The sequence below is a fragment of the Acomys minous genome (genome assembly GCF_964271855.1).
Source record: "Acomys minous genome assembly, chromosome: 2".
In the NCBI taxonomy this organism is placed as follows: Eukaryota; Metazoa; Chordata; class Mammalia; order Rodentia; family Muridae; genus Acomys; species Acomys minous.
The window spans coordinates 94292630-94313462 of record NC_140484.1 but is presented as its reverse complement, the minus strand read 5'-3'; the positions used below and the strand labels follow the sequence as shown (position 1 = coordinate 94313462).

General features: G+C 44.3%; 1 protein-coding gene across 1 annotated transcript in view; it reads right to left on the bottom strand.

The window, feature by feature from the left end:
• The window catches only part of CYFIP1 (cytoplasmic FMR1 interacting protein 1), a 91921-nt gene extending 88115 nt beyond the window's left edge, over nt 1-3806 (bottom strand). Inside the window, 1 exon segment of the mRNA XM_084771349.1 lies at nt 3671-3806. The gene's annotated coding sequence lies outside the window, so the exon portion shown is untranslated.
• Between the last annotated feature and the right edge of the window lie 17027 nt (nt 3807-20833).

Sequence of the window (20833 nt, the reverse complement as noted above, 5' to 3'; positions counted from 1 at the left end):
ATGTTGGTGGTTGGTCTGATGTATTTTTATGCTAATTGCTGCTTGCTGTTTCTGCCCCACCTGTACCTTGCCTAAGAGCCTAGCCTGTTTGACCAATAAAAGGCCATCACACCTGGGCAGGGCAAATGGAATAGGTGTGGCTACGGTTCCAGGGCTTGGGGAGACAGAGATAATCTTGGGAGGAGGAGAGACTGGAGGAGAGGGAGGAAGAAGGAGGCTGTGCCATGGGTTAGGTGGAGGAGAAGCACATGGCCGCACGAACTGAGACTTGGCCCAGATGATGATAATTACCAAGTATTTGGGATTATGGATGGAAGGTAGCTTGATAGAAATTATTAGAAGCAGATGGCATGGGATTGGGACAGGTATGGGATACCTGCCCCCCACTATGGGAAGTAGGTTAGGGCATTAATATCTGCCCTGCCCCAGACTAACTAAGGCTATTTTAAAATATAACAAGTGTCTGTGTCTTTCTTGATTGTTAGCTGGGTAGAAAATACTGCCGTAGTAATAATTATAGGCCTAATAATATAATAAACACTATTAGGCCATACTGGTAAAAATAACTGCAACATTTAAGGATGGCCAAGATCGTTAACCAGCTGAGCATCATTAGGTGGAAACGTGTAACACGTGGAATGCAATCGGTGTCATAGAAACTGCTTCTAGAATGCCCCTCTCAGTACATATAGAGTTGTATATAGTTCTGAGCTACTTAAAAAGTACTGAGGGGGCGGCTGTAAACTTTCTCACCTTTAAAAATACTATTTCAGGCTAGGCTTTATCTCATTCCTGTCATCTCAGCACTCAAGAGGCTGAGGTGGTGAGGAAGGGGTGATAGCCACACCAGCAATCTCAGCACTCAGAGGGCGGAGGCAGGAGACTCAGGAGTTCAAGCCCCAGCAGGGCTTCGTGAGACCATCTCAACCCATCCTCTTCCCCTTCCCACACACACAAAGGCGAATGCAGAAGAACCATGACTTCAAGGCTGCCTGGCCCACATAATAAAACCCCATCTCAAAGGGGATGTGCAGAGTTAAGAGCTTTTCAGGAGGACTTGGGTTCAGTCCCCAGGACCCACACGGCAGCTCATGAACAACCTAAAACTCCTGTTCCAAGAGATCCAATGCCCTCTTCTGGGATCCACAGACACGAATGCGGTGCACACAAACTCATGCAGGCAACAACAAACACACAAGTCAAAGATAGAAATAGAGCTTTAAGGAGGCGAGGAGACAGGCGGTAGTGGTGCTCAGGAGGCAGAGGCAGATCTTTGTGAGTTCGAGGCCAGCCTGGTCTACAGAATGAGTTCCAGGATAAGCTCTACAGAACGGACAGAAAAACCCTGTCTCCAGAAACCAAAAATAAATAAAACAATTAAATTAAAATTTAAAAGGAAGGTGTTTGTGGGGGGGGGGGGAGAATAACATTTTATTCTTTCTTCCAGGTTGTATCCTGAACTACACTTTGTCTTTTTAAAAGCAGTACTCATTATTTGTGTATGATGTGTTTGAGGGTAGGGGGGGGGCAGGTGAATTTGGGCACAGATCACTGTGTCCTTGTGGACGTCAGAGGACAGCTTTCAGGAGTCAGTCTCTCTCTCCACCTTAAGTTGTAACTAAGGCTGTCAGACCTGTATGACAACTATTTAAATCCACTAAGCCAGCTCACTTTCCCCTGAATCTACTTTTCAATGTGTTGACTTTACTTCTTACAGACATATTTGAGTAGAGGTTTTGTAACACAAATCATGCTACAAGCGTTATCATACATTTTCCCTTAATGGTGCTTGGCTGGTAAAAGACCCTGGAGGGCCTTAAATGTGGCAACCCTCTGCCCAATGCCTCCGTACATTTTACTGATAGTATAGTACCATCTCAAATGCAGACTCAAAGATGACCACAAGACTTTCTGGAGAAAGCAAAACAGTACCATGAAAAGATCAGTGGTTGCCAAGAGTTGATGGTAGGAAAAGGCTAACTACAAGGGACACGGGAGAGACAATGTTGAGGGGATAGGAACTGGTTTTGCATCTTGGTTACAGTGGCAGTCAGCACTCCAAAGCATGAGTTTTACTATATGTAAAGTTTAAAACTTTACCATATGTAAAGTGTCAGGGAGCTGGCTCAGTGGATACCATCTGCCACACAAACGTGAGTGCAGGAGTTCAGATCTCAGGAACCCATGCAAATGCCAACCAGCACCGTGGCTTACCAGGCTAGCAAGACTAATCAGTTAACTCTGGGTTCCACTGAGAGACCTTTTATCAATCAAGGGAAACTCCAAATCAGTCTTGAGCATCTACATGTACACGCAGACATTCACATACACACACACACAAACACACACACACGACTACTTACTTTTTAAAAAACTTAATACACATTTCTTTATATGAACAAATACTTAGTGATGTGTTTTCTTAGTGGGACTTTTCAGCAGCAGTGTTTTACAATGTTACATTACTGTGTGTGTGTGTGTGTGTGTGTGTGTGTGTGTGTGTGTGTGTGTGTTTAGGGGAAGTGGACAGGTAACAAGAGAAGCACTCCCCCACAACATCCCATTTAATTCCTACAACGCAAGTCTGCAGTGGCTTACATTTATTTAAAAACAGAATTAATTCAGGCTCTGTGCCTGTAGATCCGGGGTTTTATTAAAAGCCACTAGCATCGGGGAGTGCAGGTACTCAGGCACCCCACCAGTTTGGTATGCTTCAACTTCCAGCCAATGAACTTGGGCACGGTCTAGGAGCAAAATACCCACGTTGACAAGCACTCAGTTACTGCCTACCCGGGAATCCCAGCTGCTTCAAACACGACTCACGTAAGCGACTCCTGTAAGCGATCTGTTAGCAGACAAGCAAGAGAAATCACCGGGCTCACTTGTTCCCTGATGCTTCCTTTGCCTAACTCCCTCCCCAGTTGCAAATCTCTTCCTTCTTTTCTCATACTCACAAAACGTTGCAAATTAAGCAGACGCGTTAGGCTTAAAGTGTAAAATTCGTTAAGAATGTGCGGCGGCGCACCACCGCTCCCGAACAATCCTGTTTCCTTAACAAAGCCCAAAATGCCTCTCTCCAAGATTCTGAGAACGACTCCCTCCCTCGATTCCCTCCCTCGACTACCCTCTCCTTCCTTTCCTGAGGGCAGAACCATGGAGGGCTCGGGTTTGTTTTCCCACTTCAGTGCAACATTAACTATCCGTCTGCTTTTTACTTTTCAACAGTAAAATACTAAACACTAACGTTGTCTCTTCCTCTTTGGAGCTAAACCTCGTGCCGGAAGCGCGAGATCTGGTATCCTCCCGGATCCAAGGATCTAGGGGTGAGTCCGGGCGGGAGGTGAGGGCTCGGGGTTCAGCACTCGGGGGGGGGCCGGGCCACCGGAGGGCAGGTGGTGCACCGACGAAGGAACGGGGAGTCAGCACTGGGGAGCCCGTGGCCCGGGGATTCTGGAATGTGTGACTCCGAGGAGGAAGCCCTGGAACGGCCGAGCTGGGCCGGGAGTCCCGAGCTCGGGAGCTGGCGTGCAGAAAACCGGGAGACTCCAGAGCCCAGGAGGCAATCCCGGGAGGCCGTGTGGTCCCGGAGGCTGCACCGAGGCCGTCTGCAGGCTCGCCTAACCGGGCTATGCGGGGAGCGGGGACCCCGCGGCCAGGCGACCGCCCTTACCTGGTCTGCGCCGCCTTCGGTTGTCCAGGGCGGGCCCGGGGAGCTTAGCCACCCCAATGAGTCACTTGGGCGGGTCGGGAATGCACCAGGAAACACCCGGCCTCCTCCCCTTCCTCCGGGGCGGCGCTCGGCGGCTCGGCCTCTTCCTCCCGGCGCTCCTCCCTCCTCCCCCTGGCTGCCTTGGGTCCCGCTCCTCCAGGGCGGCCCGTTCGGTCCCCAAGTCTCCCTAGTCGGAGTCCTGCCTGCTGCCTTCTGCCTGCTGCTCCGGTCACAGCAGCAAAGGAAGCCGGGATTTGCTTGGTGGGCTCCACCCGTCAAGCCGGTGGGTTGATTTGTAGCCTGGGAAAGGATGGAAACACAGCTCCCCACACTGCCAGGCTCACCAGCCTCAGGAGTTTTCCGTGATTTTGGGGAGCTCTGCTCTGGCTAAGGCCGGATGAAGAAAGAATTCCAGGACTAGCCAGTATATGAAGAGGGAGAGTTGGGAATTCACTAAAGATACTTTTTTTTTTTAAAGTTTCGTTAGTTTTATTTTACGCTGGCTTGTGTGTCAGTGCACCGTGTGGGTGCCTGGTGCCTTTAAAGGTCCAAACAGGGCGTTGGATCCCCCAGGAACTAAAGTTGTGAATGGGTTCCCATGGGAATCAAGCCTCGTTTTTTTTTCTGCAAGAACAACAGGGTGGTTAATTTAATTATAACTCGTCCTCAGCTGATGAAAAGCTTCAGGAATTGAGCTTATCTTTCTCTTCCGCATAGCTCCAAATTTTTCACTGCCCTCATGTCAGGCCCCAGGTTGAACTTCAGAAGACACACAGGAGCTAACAACCATGCTGAAGGGGCACACAGACGCATTGGGTGGTGGGAACAAGTCTTGGGGAGCAAGCACATCATACCAGACTGAACTAAGAAAATAAACCGCCGGGGTTCCCTGAAGTAACGGTGCTGCTGTCGCGTTTGCCTACTAGTAAGAGCAACCACAAGTTAAGACTCCTGGGAATGCCCTCAGAGAGGGAGAGGCAGGCGGATCTCTAAGTTCGAGGCCAGCCAGCCAAGGCTACACAGAGAAACCCTATGTCAAAAAAACAAAAACAAAAACAAACAAACAAAACAAAAAACAAAAAAACGCCAACAAAAAACAAGACTCCTGGGAATGGCTCACCAAAACAAAACAACTGTCTGTCCCTGCCCCGCCCACAAAAAAAAGTAATCAGAGACAGATTAAGCAACATACGTCATAATGCTGAACTTAGGACAGAAATATCTTCAAACTTCCTACCCTTCTTCACTCACGACGACCCTCCTTACCGTGAAGAATTTGGGTGGTTTGTTTTGTCTTTAAGGTTTGACAGTATCCCAGGCTAGCCTTGAACTCCTGATCTTCCTGCCTCCACCTGGCAGGTGCTGAAATTCTAGGCATTTGACATCAAACCCAACTCCCACACCAGTCTTTTTTCCCCAATTTAACAGAAATAACTATTAAGTAACTCTTAATATCAGAAAAATAAAACTCATGTAATTTTATTTACCGCAAACACACCGGTGCTTTGACCATCTTAAACTAATAGACCTTTTATGAAATATGTGGCCTTAAATTTAATTAAATGCATAATTCCTATAGCTTCTCTACATATGCATAGCAAACAAGAATAACAAAACTAACAAAAACAAAACCATAATGATGCTACAAATGCAACATGGTGACTCCTTGGCTTACTAGTTGCAGTGTGTGGTGCAACAAAATACAAAGCGCCTGCTTGATGACATTCCTCTGCTTCTGCAGGACCGTAACCTGGGAGATTAGGTTTCAATATGGCATTGAACTATCCTACAAGCAATTCGAATTATATCATTATATGAAATCAAGGCAACTTTTTAAAAATAAAAACCATTTGTCAACTTTTTTGTTTGTTTGTTTGTTTTTGTTTTGTGAGACAGGATCTCTCTGTGTAGCCTTGGCTGGCCTGGCCTGGCTTTGTAGACCAAGTTGGTCTCGAACTCACTGCAACCCACCTGTCTCTGCCTCCCAAGTGCTGGGATTAAAGGCATGCACCACCACACCTAGCCCACCACTTGTTAACTTTTATATGGAATGGAACTCTCCATGTGGAAATGAAAGTTAAATTTTACCTGTTTACTATTGAATGCACATAAGATGTCAATCTTTGTCATGGTGAGAAAAAAACAAAAGCTTTTTTTGGGGGGAAAATAATTCTTTAAAAAAATAATTAGTAGGAAACCCACTTATGTGTTTTGTCCTTTCAGTGCCAACAGATATGGGAACACACCGAAGGAAAAAATCATACAGATCCACAGGGGAAACGTACATGTGTATTTTAAAGAAATCTTGGCTTATAATTTGAAAATAGGTTTGAAGTGATATAAACTTCTTGGAGGTTGTTGTGGCTGCTTCTATAATTTGTGAAAAGGCAGTACCACCTCCCTTTCTTTACCCTATATTATTAAAAAAAAAAATTAAAATGTGGGTTGGGCATGGTAGCGCTCAGGAGTCAGAGGCAGGTGGATCTTCATGAGTTTGAGGCCAGTCTGTTCTACAAAGTGAGTCTAGGACAGCCAGGGCTATTACACAGAGAAACCCTGTCTTGAAAAATCAATCAATCAATATATTTACTTATAGCTGGGCAGTGGTGGCACATGCCTTTAATCCTAGCACTCAGGAGGCAGAGGCAGGCAGATCTCAGTGAGTTAGAGACCAGCCTGCTCCACAGAGTGAGTTTCAGGATAACCAGAGCTACACAGTGAGACCCTGTCTATAACACACACACAGATAGATAGATAGATAGATAGATAGATAGATAGATAGATAGATAGATAGAGATATACATTGAACATAAGGTATTTCACATTTTGATATGCAGTGTAAATATTAATTAATAACTCGATCAGGTTAATGAATGAACGTCCACACCCCCAATTTTCAGGCAATATAGGTGCATCCGAAGCTCACCCCAAAATGGAAAAACCCAGGTGGCTATTCCATGTTACTGAGGTTTCCTGATACAGAAGTCGTAGGTGTGGCTCTGTCAGTGCACAGCCCACTGGACCCCAGCTTTTCTGTACATATATCCAGGTGTCTGTCCTTCCTTCATTTTCTCACCATTCTCTAGTCAGACTTCCAGACCCAAGTTGCATCAGCTGAGGCACTTAGATTTAGTGTTACTGTCTCAGTTACTTTTCTATTGCTGTGAAGAGACACCATGACCAAGACAATTTATAGGTAAAAAGAGGTTATTGGGGCTTGATTACAGTGTCAGAGAGGTAGTCCATGCCCGTCATGATGGGGAGTATGGCAGCAGGCAGGCAGGTATGGCACTGGTGCAGTAACCTATATCTTATCCACAAGCATGGGGCAGAGAGACAGACAGAGACAGAGAGACAGAGAGAGGGCAAGTTTACCCCAGTGACACAATTCTTTCAACAAGGCCACACTTAATCCTGCCCAAACAATTCTACCAATAAGGGACCAACCAATCAAATACATGAACCTCTGTGCTGTGTGATGGCTCTTCTTGGTTGTCAACTTGAGTACATTTGGAATTAACCAAAACCAAAATAAATGCCTGGGCACACTTGTGTTTGTTTGTTTGTTTGTTTGTTTGTTTGTTTTCCTCTTTCTTTTCTTTTCTTTCTTTCTTTTTTTTTTTTTTAACATTTTTTTGAGACAGGGTTTCTCTGTGTAACAGTCCTGGCTATCCTGGACTTGCTTTTGTAATCAGGGCTGGCCTCAAACTCACAGAGATCCACCTGTCTCAGCCTCCCAAGTGCTGGGATTAAAGGCATACACCACCATGCCCGGCTTTTTTTTTTTTTTTTAATTCCTTAAATCATTTGAAGTGACAAGAAAGACACTTTTTAAATCAGGATCTTCGGAGTGAGAAGATAAATCTCTATCCGGATCATTCTCGGTGGGTATAAAGTCATCACAAGACACCCAAGGCCAGTTCTCTGCACAAAGAAAATTTGTTTGCCCTAGAGGGACAGAGGCAGAGATAAGAGGCAGAGACAGAGATAGAGGAGCCAGAGAAGGGGAAGGACACAAGCGAGAGGGGGAAAGGGTAGTTGTCCCCAGGGACAAAGGACTGCCTCTGGAAAGAGAGGAGACAGGAGTGGCCCATAGGCAAATTGAGGTTTATAAAGGGAAAAGGGAAAACCCCGCGTGTGGATGAAGTGTTTAATTTTAACTGGGCATGTTAATTAGATGGGCCAAAGGGGGCTTTTGATTGCTGGATTTCAATTCTTTGATAGCTGGACCTTGCTAGTCAGCCTCAGGAGGAAGAAGTGGCCAAATAAGGGGAAAGACGTTGGTGGCTAGCTTTAGGGATGTAAGCTAACAGCGTTTTAGCAAGGCAGAAGGAATGAGGAGAAAGGCAAGGACTGCCAGAGCCATGCTTCCCAGCTGGCTAGAGTCCCTGCACTGGGAAGATCCACATTTAATCTGGCCACACCGTCTGCTGACCGCCAGGCAAAGGGATCTGGAAGAGCAAAGGTTGCTCTCTCTCTTTACCTGCTTGCTCTTGCTGGGAAGCCCATTCCTTCACTGGCATTACAGCCTACTTCTTCCGGATTCCAACATATACTGAAGGCCAGCTGAAGATCTAGGCTCACGGGCTGAACAATTACTGGACTCTTGGACCTTCTGTTCACAGGCAGCCATTATTGGAATAGCTGGACCACAGCTTGTAAGTCATTCTGATCCCATATATGCATATGTATATGTACATATACACACACACACACACACATACATACATACATACATACATACATACATACAATGCATTAGGACACTTACTGGGAAAACCATTATGTCTATACCTTCTGCTTGTTTGTTTTGTTTTTTGAGACAGGGTGTCTCTGTGTAGCCTTGACTGCCCTGGACTCACTTTGTAGACCAGGCTGGCCTTGAATTTACAGGGTCCAACAGCCTCTGCCTCCCGAGTGCTAGGATTAAAGGGGTGCGCCACCACACCCAGGTATCTACACCTTTATGAAGATATAGTCAAAAAATTATAAACTCAAAAAATTTATAAACTCAGCAACAGAAACATTAGAAGTTTGAGACATTATTTGTTTAAGCCACTAAAATTATGATGTGTTACAGCAGCTTCAGAAAACTAGCTTAGTGGCCAGGGGGTGGTGGCCCACATCTTTAATCCCAGCACTTGGGAGGCAGAGGCAGGCAGATCTCTGAGGCCAGCCTGGTCTACAGAGTGAGTTCCAGGACAGCCAGGGATACACAGAGAAACCCTGTCGTGAAAAACAAAAAACAGCGGGGTGGTGGTTGCGCATGCCCAGCACTCAAGAGGCAGAGGCAGGTGGATCCCTATGAGTTCGAGGCCATCGTGGTCTACAATGCCAGTCCAGGACAGCCAAGGCTACACAGAGAAACCCTGTCTTGGGGGGAAAAAAAGAAAGAAAAACAAAAAAGAAAAGAAAGAAAGTATTATAGTATTATGAATTCTGTATCCCTGAGGTCCAGCGTAATCAATCTCCCGGGGTAATTAATGCTTGCCTGTTATGAGCGCTGATCCTGTAAGCATGCTACTTTTTCTTTTCCAGTCACTACTGCCAGCTTCCTTATCTCAACTACTGCCCCCTTTGCCCATCATCAAAGCCAGGGCTTAATTTCTCTCTAACACTGCTTCTATTATCAGAACTCTTTTTTTTTTCTATCTCCATGCTTTAAGGACCCTTGTGCTATCATTCCTCCCCCTTGCTACCATGTATCATGGTAGACTGGAAAAGGACACACAGACAAAAGCAAAAGAAAAGGTCGCTTCACTGTCTGTCTTATGGAATAAACTGAGGAGTATTGGTGTTAGCTCTTCTTTAAATGTCTGGTAGACTTCTGGAATGACTCCATCTGTCCACGGGCTATTTTGGTTGGGAGGCTTTTAATAAATGTTTCTATTTCACTAAGGGTTATTGGTCTGTTCAAATTACTTATTTGATCTTGATTTAACTTTGGTTAGGTCACATATATCAAGAAAATCATCCATTTCTAGTTTGGTGGAGTACAGACTTTTAAAATATGTCTGTTGATTCTCTGCATTTCTTTGGTTTCTATTATAATATCCCTCCTTCCTTTTCTAATTTTGTCAATTTGAGTCTTCTCTTTTCATCTTTTAGTTAGTTTGGCTAAGGGTTTGTCAATCTCATTGATTTTCTCAAAGAACCAATTCTTCGTTTCATTGATTCTTTGTATTGCCTTTTTGTTATTGTTTCTATGTCACTACTTTAGCCCTAAGTTTGATTATTTTTTGCCATCTATTATTTTGGGGTATTATTTCTTCTTGTTGTTTCAGAGCTTTCAGATGTGCTGCTAAGTCAGTAATGTGAGATATCCCCAACTTATTAGTGTAGGCACTCAGTGCTGTGAACTTACCTCTTAGAACTGCCTTCATTGTGTCCCATAGGTTTGTTTGGTGGGTTTTTCTTTCTTTCTTTCTTTCTTTCTTTTTCTTTTTCTTTTTTTTTTTTTTTTTTTTTTTTTTGAGACAGGGTTTCTCTATGTACCCTAGGCTGTCCTGGACTCACTTTTGTAGACCAGGCTGGCCTCGAACTCACAGCGATCCGCCTGCCTCTGCCTCCCGAGTGCTGGGATTAAAGGTGTGCAGGTTTTTTTTTTTTTTCTAAGACAGGGTTTTTCTGTGTAGCCTTGACTGTCCTGGACTTGCTTTGTAGACCAGGCTGGCCTCAAACTCACAAAGATCCGCCCGCCTCTGCCTCCCAAGGGCTGGGATTAAAAGCATCGCCACCATGCCTGGCCATCCCATAGGTTTGATATGTTGTTTTTTACTTACTTCCCCCACCCCCCACCTCTGGCCTTGAACTCAAAGAGATCCACCTGCTTCTGCTGAGTGCTGAGATTAAAGGTGTGTGCCATGATGCCTGACTCCATGTGACCTTTCTTAACCCTCAGTGTATAGATTGTCTGGGGCCCTGCATACAGTTGGCGATGGCATGAGGCTTTCTTTAGTCTACCTCATTGACTTGATCCATCCTTGCAGGCCTCACCACATCTAGAGTAGTAACACATGATCACTAAAAACAATGTAAAAGGGCTGGAGAGATGGTTCAGAGGTTAAGAGCACTGCCTGCTCCTCCAGAAGTCCTGAGTTTAATTCCCAGCAACCACATGGTGGCTCACAACCATCTATAGTAAGATCTGGTGCCCTCTTCTGGCCTGTGGATACACATGCAGGCAGAACATTGTAAACATAATAAATAAATAAATCTTTTAAAAAAACAATGTAAAAAGTCATATGGTGTCTGAAGTGATATATGAAGTCAAGACTTTCTGCCTGGCTTTTTAAAAAAGATTTTTATTTATTATTATGTATACAATGATCTGCCTACATGTACACTTGCAGGCCAGAGGAGGGCACAGATCACATTAGAGATGGTTGTGGGCCACCATGTGGTTGCTGGGAATTGAACTCAGGACCTCTGGAAGAGCAGTCAGTGCTCTAAACCGCTGAGCCATCTCTCCAGCTCTCTGCCTGGCTTTAAGTGGAATGTATAGTAAAGCCTTTTGTCTGGCTTGGAGTGAAATATTTCAACAAAGCCTTTGCTATATTTAGGCCAATCCGAAGAGGTTGAGAAATTGTTTTGAGACTGTTCAACCCCTGAGAAAATGTTGTCTCTCTGGAGAATCTGCAGATGGTGCTACATGAGAGCTTGCAGCTGCATAGACCTTGGTCCTAAGACACTCTTGGAAAACTGGAAGCTCTTGCTTTTGATTATGGCTAGCCATGGTCAGAAGGGACTGAGACTCGTGTGGGTTGTCTGCTCTCATGGGCAGGGCAAGGGCAAGATAACTTTCATAGTTCGAATCTTTCCCAGCCCCAATTATCCGTGTATAATGTTTGACTAAAGTAACTGGCATGAGCTTAGCTGGGCGTCAGCCTTTTCCAAGAAGACTGAAGCCCTCGGCTCCATCAGAAAAGGAAGGCTTAGCAACTTGGTCAGCTTGTTTCTCTGCTGTGGCCGCTACAACCAACATCAATCAGTAAGTGTCTCAAGGTTCCTATTGCTTCAACAAAACACCATGACCAAGAAGCAAGTTGGGGAAGAAAAGGTCTATTTGGCTTACATATTCATTATTGAAGGAAGTCCAAACCAGAACTCATCAGGGAAGGATCCCGGAGGCAGGAGCTGATGCAGAGACCATGGAGAGGTGCTGCTTACTGGATTGTTTCCCCTGGCTTGCTCAGCCTGCCTTCTTATAGAACCCAGGACCACCAGCCCAGGGATGGCACCACCCGCAATGGGCTGGGCCCTCCCCCACTGATCACTAACTGAGAAAATGCCTTACAGCTGGATCTCATGGAGGCGTTTTCTCAACTGAGGCTCCTTCTTCTCTGATGACTCTTGCTTGTGTCAAATTGACATAAAACCAGTCAGTACATCTGGCAACATAGCTTCCGAAAATATACAGATATAAAAGTTAAATGGAGTTAGCCTGTAACAGGGACACAATGCTCCTACTAGATATCACAGGCCAACAAATAAAAATCCTAGAGCCAATGAGGTCCTACAGACATCCCAAACATTACAGTAGGTGATGTAGACCAGGCTGGCCTCGAACTCACAGAGATCCGCTTACCTCTGCCTCCGCCTCCCCAGGGCTGGGATTAAAGGAATTTTCGTAATTATCCTCTAGAACTTTGAGACAAAACCCTCTTACTCAAGACGCCACACACTTGACAGAGGGAAATTAAGCTGGTACTCACCTAGGAACCTCAACCCTGATGACTAGCTTTCACAGTGCTGAAGGAAAAACTAATTACTGATGTTACTCCCTCTGAGAACCCTGTGAGGTACGACAGGCCTTATAAAACACGACCACCAGTATGATAATGGTACAAGTATCCCAGGAATAAACCACTTTCTGGTTGTATTTAAGGCCCACTTAACAAGTTGAAACCCATATCTGACACCAATACTAGGGCAAAGGACCCATTCCTGGACATATTCCAGGCCCTAAGGAAAACTTACTAATAGTACTCGGCTAAATGGGCCAGTATTAAAAAAAAACTCCTAATGATCTATCATCATTCTCATGGATTAGTGCATCTGTCAACCCTCCTCAGCGACGTTGTTTTTGTTTTGTTTTTTCCTCATCAGTAAATGGTAATCAACACAGAGATCAACAACTGATCAACATGAAGACAGTGAGACTGGAATGTTCAGTCCTAAGTGGGCTATCCTCCTCTACAGGCTCAGGGATCATTGCAGAAGAAAGAGTGGGAAGAGTGTAAGAGGCAGAGGTGGTGGACGACTCTAGTGACTGTGTTTTCTGGACACAGCTGAGCAGTTGCATACACTGTTGCTGTTGATTTATAGCAGTTGAGAGAGCACTCACAAGGCTTGCCCAAGCTCAAGCCAGACAAAAATTCCACCACAGTGAGGGGAAGTAGGACTAAAGTTCCACCCCTAGATAAGGAGATATTGGCGATTGCCAGTTGTAGGAGGAATCAGCTTTTTTTTTTTCTTTTGTTGGTTTTTAGAGATAGGGTTTCTGTCCTAGACTCACTTTGTAGACCAGGCTGGCCTCGAACTCACAGACATCCCCCAGCCTCTGCCTCTGCCTTCCCAGTGCTGGGATCAAAGGAATGTGCCACCACCACCCAGCTAGAATCAGCTTTTTAAAAGATTATGGTCCCTGATGGGTTGAACCATGCTCTAGTGGAAGGTCACATATCCAAGACAGCACCAACTATACCTGATGAGTTTGTTGTTGTTGTTGTAATTTAAAGGACACAAAGTTGAATGGGTAGAGAAGTGGGGAGAGGGTGAAGATGATCAAAAGACATCATATGAAATTGTCAAAGAAATAAGAATTAGAAAAATGTTCTTGAATAAGAGTACTTATTTAATTGGACCCCTCCACACACAAAAATTCAACAAAAATGTAAATATTTACATAGGAGGGAAAAGAAGAAGTAGTTGGGCTCGGTGGCCTGCAATCCCAGTACCCAAGAGGCAGAGGTGGGAGGATGGCTATGAGTTGAAAGCCAGCCTGGTCTACAAAACACGTCCAGGACAGCAAAGGCTACACAGAAAAAACCTTGTCTGGAAAAGCCAAAAGAAAAGGGAGGAGGAGGAAAGGGAGAAGGAAGGAGAGGGTTACAAAGGCAGAATGACAAAGGGAAGTATTAAGAACTATTGCTACTGGGAAAGCATCTAAGACACTCAGATGGGTACCTACTGTGACCCAAAAGATTATCTGTTGCCAGTTCAGTGTGAGAATTGCAATAAGTAGTCATAAAATAAATGTTCTAGTTTTGATACCTGAATAAAAGGTTAGAAAAGCAACAAAACAATGAATTCCCCCCCCCCAATCCAAACAACAGAAAGATAAAGTGTATTAAAATATAGGTTAAAAAAATATCACAACGGTAATTTTTTTTTTTTTTTTGGTGTGATGGGTTTTGAATTTCTCCCTTTTCTGTGGTGTTTCATGTACCAAACTGCAATTTTGCTGTTTGAATGAGAAAACAGGCCTGTGTGTTTTCCCAGTGGGGCCTTGGTTAGTGGCACTTTTTGGGAAGGACACACAAGCATCTATACTGTAGACTCTACAGAATCATTATGAGGTGGAGCCTTGCTGGGGGAAGTTTGTCACTGGTTAAAGCTGACCTCACTTTGTATTCTCTTTCTCTGCTCCCTAACTGCCAAGACAGCCTCGTGTCTCCTGCCTCACATCATCACCAAAATGATGGACGGATGGACTGTACGCCCTCTAGAACTGTAAGCTAAAATAAGCCTTTCTCCTCTACGTTGCTTTTGGTCATAGCATTTTATTATAGCAACAGAAAGTAACTAATACAGGAATGAATTGAGAGAGGTACAGTTTGCAATCAAGGTTGAAATCTATCTAGCCAGATTTGGGGTATGCTTTGCTACAGTGGAACTGAAACAAATTATCTTTCAGATTTCATTTCTGGTGGAAACTGCTATTAACAACAATGTAGTTCTGCTTCCAACTTGTTGCTTTCCAAGACAGTGGCAGGAACTGTAGAGTGCCCTGAGGTGACAATTCCACTCTCATATCTGTAGCTACATGTTGGGGGATTTTTGATACTGTTGTGAATCCCGAGATTGTGAACTGTAAAAACGTGTTTTTAATTGTGATTTGGCTCCGTCTTTGACCCCAGAGCTTTCTGTTTACTGTAAACAAGTACTTATGGTAGCCTCAAACCCTAGCACACACCTTTAATCCAAGAGCTTTCTGTAAACATGATTTAAATAAAGTTAATCCTAGGTCAAGAGGCAGAACAAATAACCAGATTGACAGGAAGTGAACATGGGGGGAAAAAGCACAGACAATATGAGGAAATGTGAAGGACTAATAGAGACACAGAGGAAGTAGAAAGGAGGGACATGGGCTGAGTAAGAAGGGCTTTTTCCTTCTGGGATGCAAGCTGAGTAGGAAGGCCAGTTGGGTGGTTTCTCTGCCTCTCTGAGCTTGCAGACTTTCACCCCTGCATCTGGCTCCTGAGTCTTTATTGGTAAAATCAAAAGATTGGTATTTTGTTTTTAATAACAACAGCTACCACATCATAAATATATGCAATCCTCTGTCCTGCCCCCATAGCTTTTCTTTCTCTGGTTGTTAGTGTTAGTGATCAGGCACCTCCACAGCCAGCTCCAGGGACATGGCAACAACAGGACATGTCATCACTGGCTGCCAAGATTCGACACACTTCCACTGTCTCTAAGAGCTGCATGTCTTCTCTCTGTGCATGCACTGCATCACCTTATAAAAGGGCCTGTTCCTTCAGCCTTTCCCTCTCTCTCTTTCCTGACACCCCTCACCCAGAGGCAGCCTCTGTGTCCCCTCCCCTAGTAAACCTCCTGCTGCATGGTGTGACTTTATGGATTCCACCATATAGTTCCAACCCATACATCCCAACAGTTGGTGCATACTGCTGATGAAAGGGCAGAGTGGAAGTTCATGTAGGTGTTTTGTGTTGACCTCAGTGGGAGCCACTAGGAGAGAATTCTCTGCTTTAGGCTGATAGTATCACACTTCAGACCAGAGCCTTCTGAGCCTCAACTGACTTTGGGTCTCTACAACTCTCCTTCCACTCCCCATTGTTTGAGCCTCATCCAGTGGCACATGGTGTGTGTGTGTAGATGGGAAAAGTCTTTGTTTGGCGGTTCTAAGTGACCTCAGCTGGAGTTTTGTACAGACTCTCCATTTCAAGTTACTCAGCTGTTGTTCTGTGTTAGAATGGGCTAGTGCAAAGTGGGATGTTTTGGGTGGACATGTTCATTAGGTGAACCAAAGGGGGCATTTGATCTCTGGACTTCAGTGCTTTGATGGCTGGACCTTGGTAGTCAACCTCAGAAACAAATCTGGCATAGGAAAGTTTCCAAATAAGGTAGTAAGTCTTGATGGCCAGCATCAGGAATGTAATCTATACTTTACAAGGGAGAGGGAAGGGGAAAGGCAAGGCCTGCTAGAGACATGCTCGCCTTGCTGGAGCAGGCCCAAGCCCCTTCCCCACATACATGCCTGATGCATGTGGAGAGCAGAAGAGGGCATGGGATCGGTGTGGTTGTGAGCCATCATGTGGGTGCTGAGCATCAAATCCTGGTTGTCTGGGGAAAAAACAAAACAAAACAAAACTAGTGTTCTTAAGTCCTTAGCCATCTTTCCAGCTCCAAGGATATATACTTAATTCAATTTTGGAGACTGTTTTATAGTTTTCAACATAAATTCAACACACACACACACAATATATATGTGGATGTTATTGAATGAAATCCTGCAAAATTGGAACTTTCCAATGTCATATTACACTATTTTAATTTGCCAAAGTCCAAACATGGGGCTGTTGACAAACATCACAGACAGTGCTTGCAAACATGCACGAAGCCCTAGAGGCCTTCATATGCCCCAGTTAGACTCTATCCCCATGGTCTGACTTCCTGTTGTATGCCATGTTCCTCTAAATTGCAACACTCCTTCCACCCAAGGGAAGGAGACGACTGCTCAGCAGCCTCCAGTGGAAAGCTGGAATAGAAGCTTGGAGGATTCTTGAAGGCCCTGGACCAACAGAATAAAGGGATTATAAACAGCTGCTGGGGTGGAGTCTCTGGCCAGCTGAACTGTGGGCTGGTCACCCATGCTGGGGTGAGCTTTCTGATGACACAGCTGCTTGTGAGTTATCTCTGCTTCTTACTTAGTCACTGCTCACCTATCCTTGTTTGTGTTTGGGAACAAGTAATAGAAACTCATTATAAGTACGACCATTTCATTTTCAGGCTCCATTTTTTGTTTGTTTCTTTTTTTAAAAAAAAGTATGTATGTATGTATGTATTTATTATTTTATACAGTGTTCTGCTTGCATGTATACCTGCACACTAGACGAGGGCACCAGATCTCATTATAAATGGCTGTGAGCCACCATGTGGTTGCTGGGAATTGAACTCAGGACCTTTGGGAGCGTAGACAGTCGTCTTAACCTCTGAGCCATCCTTCCAGCCCCTGTTTATTTTTTTCAAGACAGGGTTTCTCTGCTTAGTCTTGGCTGTCCTGGCCTCACTTTTGTAGATCATGCTGGCCTCAAACTCACAGAGGTACGCTGGCTTCTGCCTCCCAAGTAAGTGCTGGGATTATAGGTGTGCACCACCAAGCTGGGCTTTCAGACTCCATTTAATCGAATGGGGAAACTAAATTCAAAGTCCCAGGCCCTAGTGGAGCTGGGGACTTCCCAATAGCAGTTCTCTGAGTCCAGACATCTCAGGGACAGCTTGTTAAAGAGACAATTGAGGCAAGGCATTTCAAGGACAACTCCATCTTGCTGGCAGGGTCAACTAAGTTCATGTTCCCAGGCCCAGGGACTTCCTACACTGATTGGACAAGACTACAGCCCACCTCACTCCCCCTTGCTTTGTGGTTTCATCCTTTAAATATGCTGTACAATGCTCCTTCAGGGTTGTAGTTCAGCTTGAGTCTGTTCTGCAGCTCCGATCGATCAGTATTGGCTTGATTACAATATGTATTTTTGTCACCTGCAATCACATGGTGTTTGAGTTATGTTGGGTTTAAGTGGATCCCACAACAGTTTGTAACCTCAATTAAAAACAAACAAACAAACAACCCCCCCCCCAAAAAAAAAACTCATTGGGGGCTGGGTATGGTGGCTCATGTCTTTAATCCCAGCATTTTCGAGGCAAAGGCTGGTGGATCTCTGTAAGTTCCAGGCCAGCCAGGCCTATGTAGACAGACTTTGTCTCAAAACAAAAACAAAACAAAAATACAATATTTATTGTTTCACCAAACTTGACACTGGTGTAACTGTTTGGTCTGTAGTGGGCTCCCTTTCTGGGGTGATTAGACCCATATGTGTTGAGTTTACTCCTTCCAATTCTGTCACACAACACTGCTTATTGATATTGAGAAAACTTTTCGTTTGTAATTTTTACTACTATATAAAATTATTTTATATTGCTTTCAAATCCTGACTTACTAGATTGACTTACTAGTTCTTGTAGTTGGAAATTTCTTTACATTTTCTACATATGATACAGTAAAAACTGGGAATAATAAGCTGGCATTACAAAGGAGCTACTAAACTTGATAAGGAAATCTTGTTACACAAAACAGAATTTAAAGGAACACTCTGGCCCTATCAAGAAAAGCATAGTTTTGTCAGGCAGAGAGGATGACCTTGGTTAAAAGCTATGGTAATATTTTACATTGTAAACGTCTCCGTTGGTTCAAGCAACTGAATCTTGGAATTTCTGTATTTGTGAGACATGTTTGATTACTCAAAATGCTGACACAGATTTTTATTTAGGCCTAGTTCCCTTTAACCTGACATGCACTATTAAACATTTTCCTTTATTAATCTATAAGTGGTGGATTGGTTTCTCACTGGGCATAATCTACTTCACATATACATATATAAAACCATGTAACTTTTTAAGTTCACTTTTTTCCCCAGAGTATTTTTTTTCTATTATGTACCATGTAGTACTTCCAGTATAATACTGAATAGAAATTTTGGATTAGGTAGACATTTGTCTTGTTCTCAACCCTAGGAATAAAGCAGTTTTTCACATTTAAATAAGATTTTAAAATGTCATTTAGACTGAGGAAATATTTCCCTGTCCGTCCAAGCCACCCCCCATCTTGCACCCCTTTTTCGGTTATGGGAATGCCCGCTTCGGCCTGATGAAAACCTTACTTGGCGCGTCTTTCTTTTGCACTCAGGTGAAGTGCAACGAGCAGCCTAATAGGGTTGAAATTTATGAGAAAACGGTGGAAGTTCTTGAACCCGAGGTCACAAAGCTGATGAATTTTATGTACTTCCAGGTAAAGCATTAAAATAATTAGAGGGCTTTGATGCTAAGCAGTAGGGACAGTGTAGTACAAAGTAGACTAACTGCGTCAGACAGAGGAGCACCAAGGCTACACAAAGAAACCCTGCCTGGGGGGGGGAGGGGGAGTCTCTCTCTCTCTCTCTCTCTCTCTCTCTCTCTCTCTTTCTCTCTCTCCCTCCCCCCTCCCTCCCTCCCTCCCTATCTCTCCTCCACCCCCTGTCTGCTGGGGGGGGGCAGGGGTGGAGGGGTGGGGAGAGGGAAAGGATAAGCCTGTCCTCGGTGTTTGTCTCGCTGGCATGGTGGCGCACATCTTTAATCCCAGCACTTAGAAGGCAGAGGCAGGCGGGTTGCTGTGAGTTGGAGGCCATCCTGGTCTACAAAATGAGGCCAGGACAGTCAAGGCTGCACAGAGAAATCCCGTCTCACAAAACAAAACAAAACAAAACAAAACAAAACAAAACAAAACAAAAGAATCGACCAACTGGTGATGAATCCCACCACTCAGGAGGCAGAGGCAGGTGGATCACTGAGAGAGAAGTCCTGTTTTGAAAAACAAAAAAAAAAAAAAACAAAAAAAAAAAACCAAACCAAACAAACAAAAAGAAAAGGCTTCATTTTCAGATGTTCTCTCTCCTTGACTTTTGATACTTACTAGATGCCAAACATTTGGGGCTCTCTCATCTAAACTTCTAGGCTTGGAAGCTAAAGTTCTAAAACCTGTTTATAGAATTTAGTTTAGCTTTCCACTATTGTAACTCAAACGTGTGTGTGTGTGTGGGGGGGGGGGTCTGTGTGTGTGTGTGTGTGTGTGTGTGTGTGTGTGTGTGTGTGTGTGTGTGCTTACCCTTTTGGTACTGTTGGGGGTGGAACCTATGGTCTTGCACATGCTAGGTAAACACTCTACAACTAAACTTCATCTACAACAAAACTAACATAGGAAAACAGAACATTGGTTCTAGAGTGGAGCTCTTTAAAAACATGGAAGCATCTTTGGAACTGTATCACAGAAGTTACAAGAGTCTGGAGAAGCATTCACAAAGAGACAGGTAAACTAGTCTCCAAGTGCTGGGTGTGGTGGCGCACGCCTTTAATCCCAGAATCGGGGAGGCAGAGGTAGGCTGATCTCTGTGAGTTCGAGGCCAGTCTGGTCTACAAAGTGAGTCTAGGACAGCCAAGGCTACACAGAGAAACCCTGTTTCAAAACAACAACAACAAAAACCATGTTATGTTCTAACACTTGCTAAAGTCACTAACAGGAACCCTAATCTTCAGAACTAGGAAAAGAACAAGGGGATCTCTGAAATCTTTTTATTTATTTATTAATTTATTACTATCTTTACTTTAATTTCTGTTTCTCTTTGTGAGTATATGCCATATCTGTGTTGGTGTCCAAAGAGGTCAAAATTATCAAATCACTTGGGTCCTCTGGAAAGTTCCAAGTACTCTTAGCTGTTGAGACTCCAGCTTCGTATCTTAGAAATCTGAGGCCACTTCTCCTACCACAGGGTTGGAATGTTCAAAGGCAGAGTCATCTCATGGAACACCACATTGGTTGTCTATAGATGTCCAGACACAGGACTACCCAGGGATTCCTCATGCTTAACCAAGAAGTAGACTGACCAAGAAGAAAAGCTTAAGGTCTTATCTCCTTATTGGTGAATTTCTACCAAATATTCAAAAACATAAAAATATGAAAATATTAGCGGGCTGGAGAGATGGCTCAGAGGTTAAGAGCACTGGCTACTCTCCTAGACATCCTGAGTTCAGTTCTCAGCAACCACATGGTGCCTCACAACCATCTGT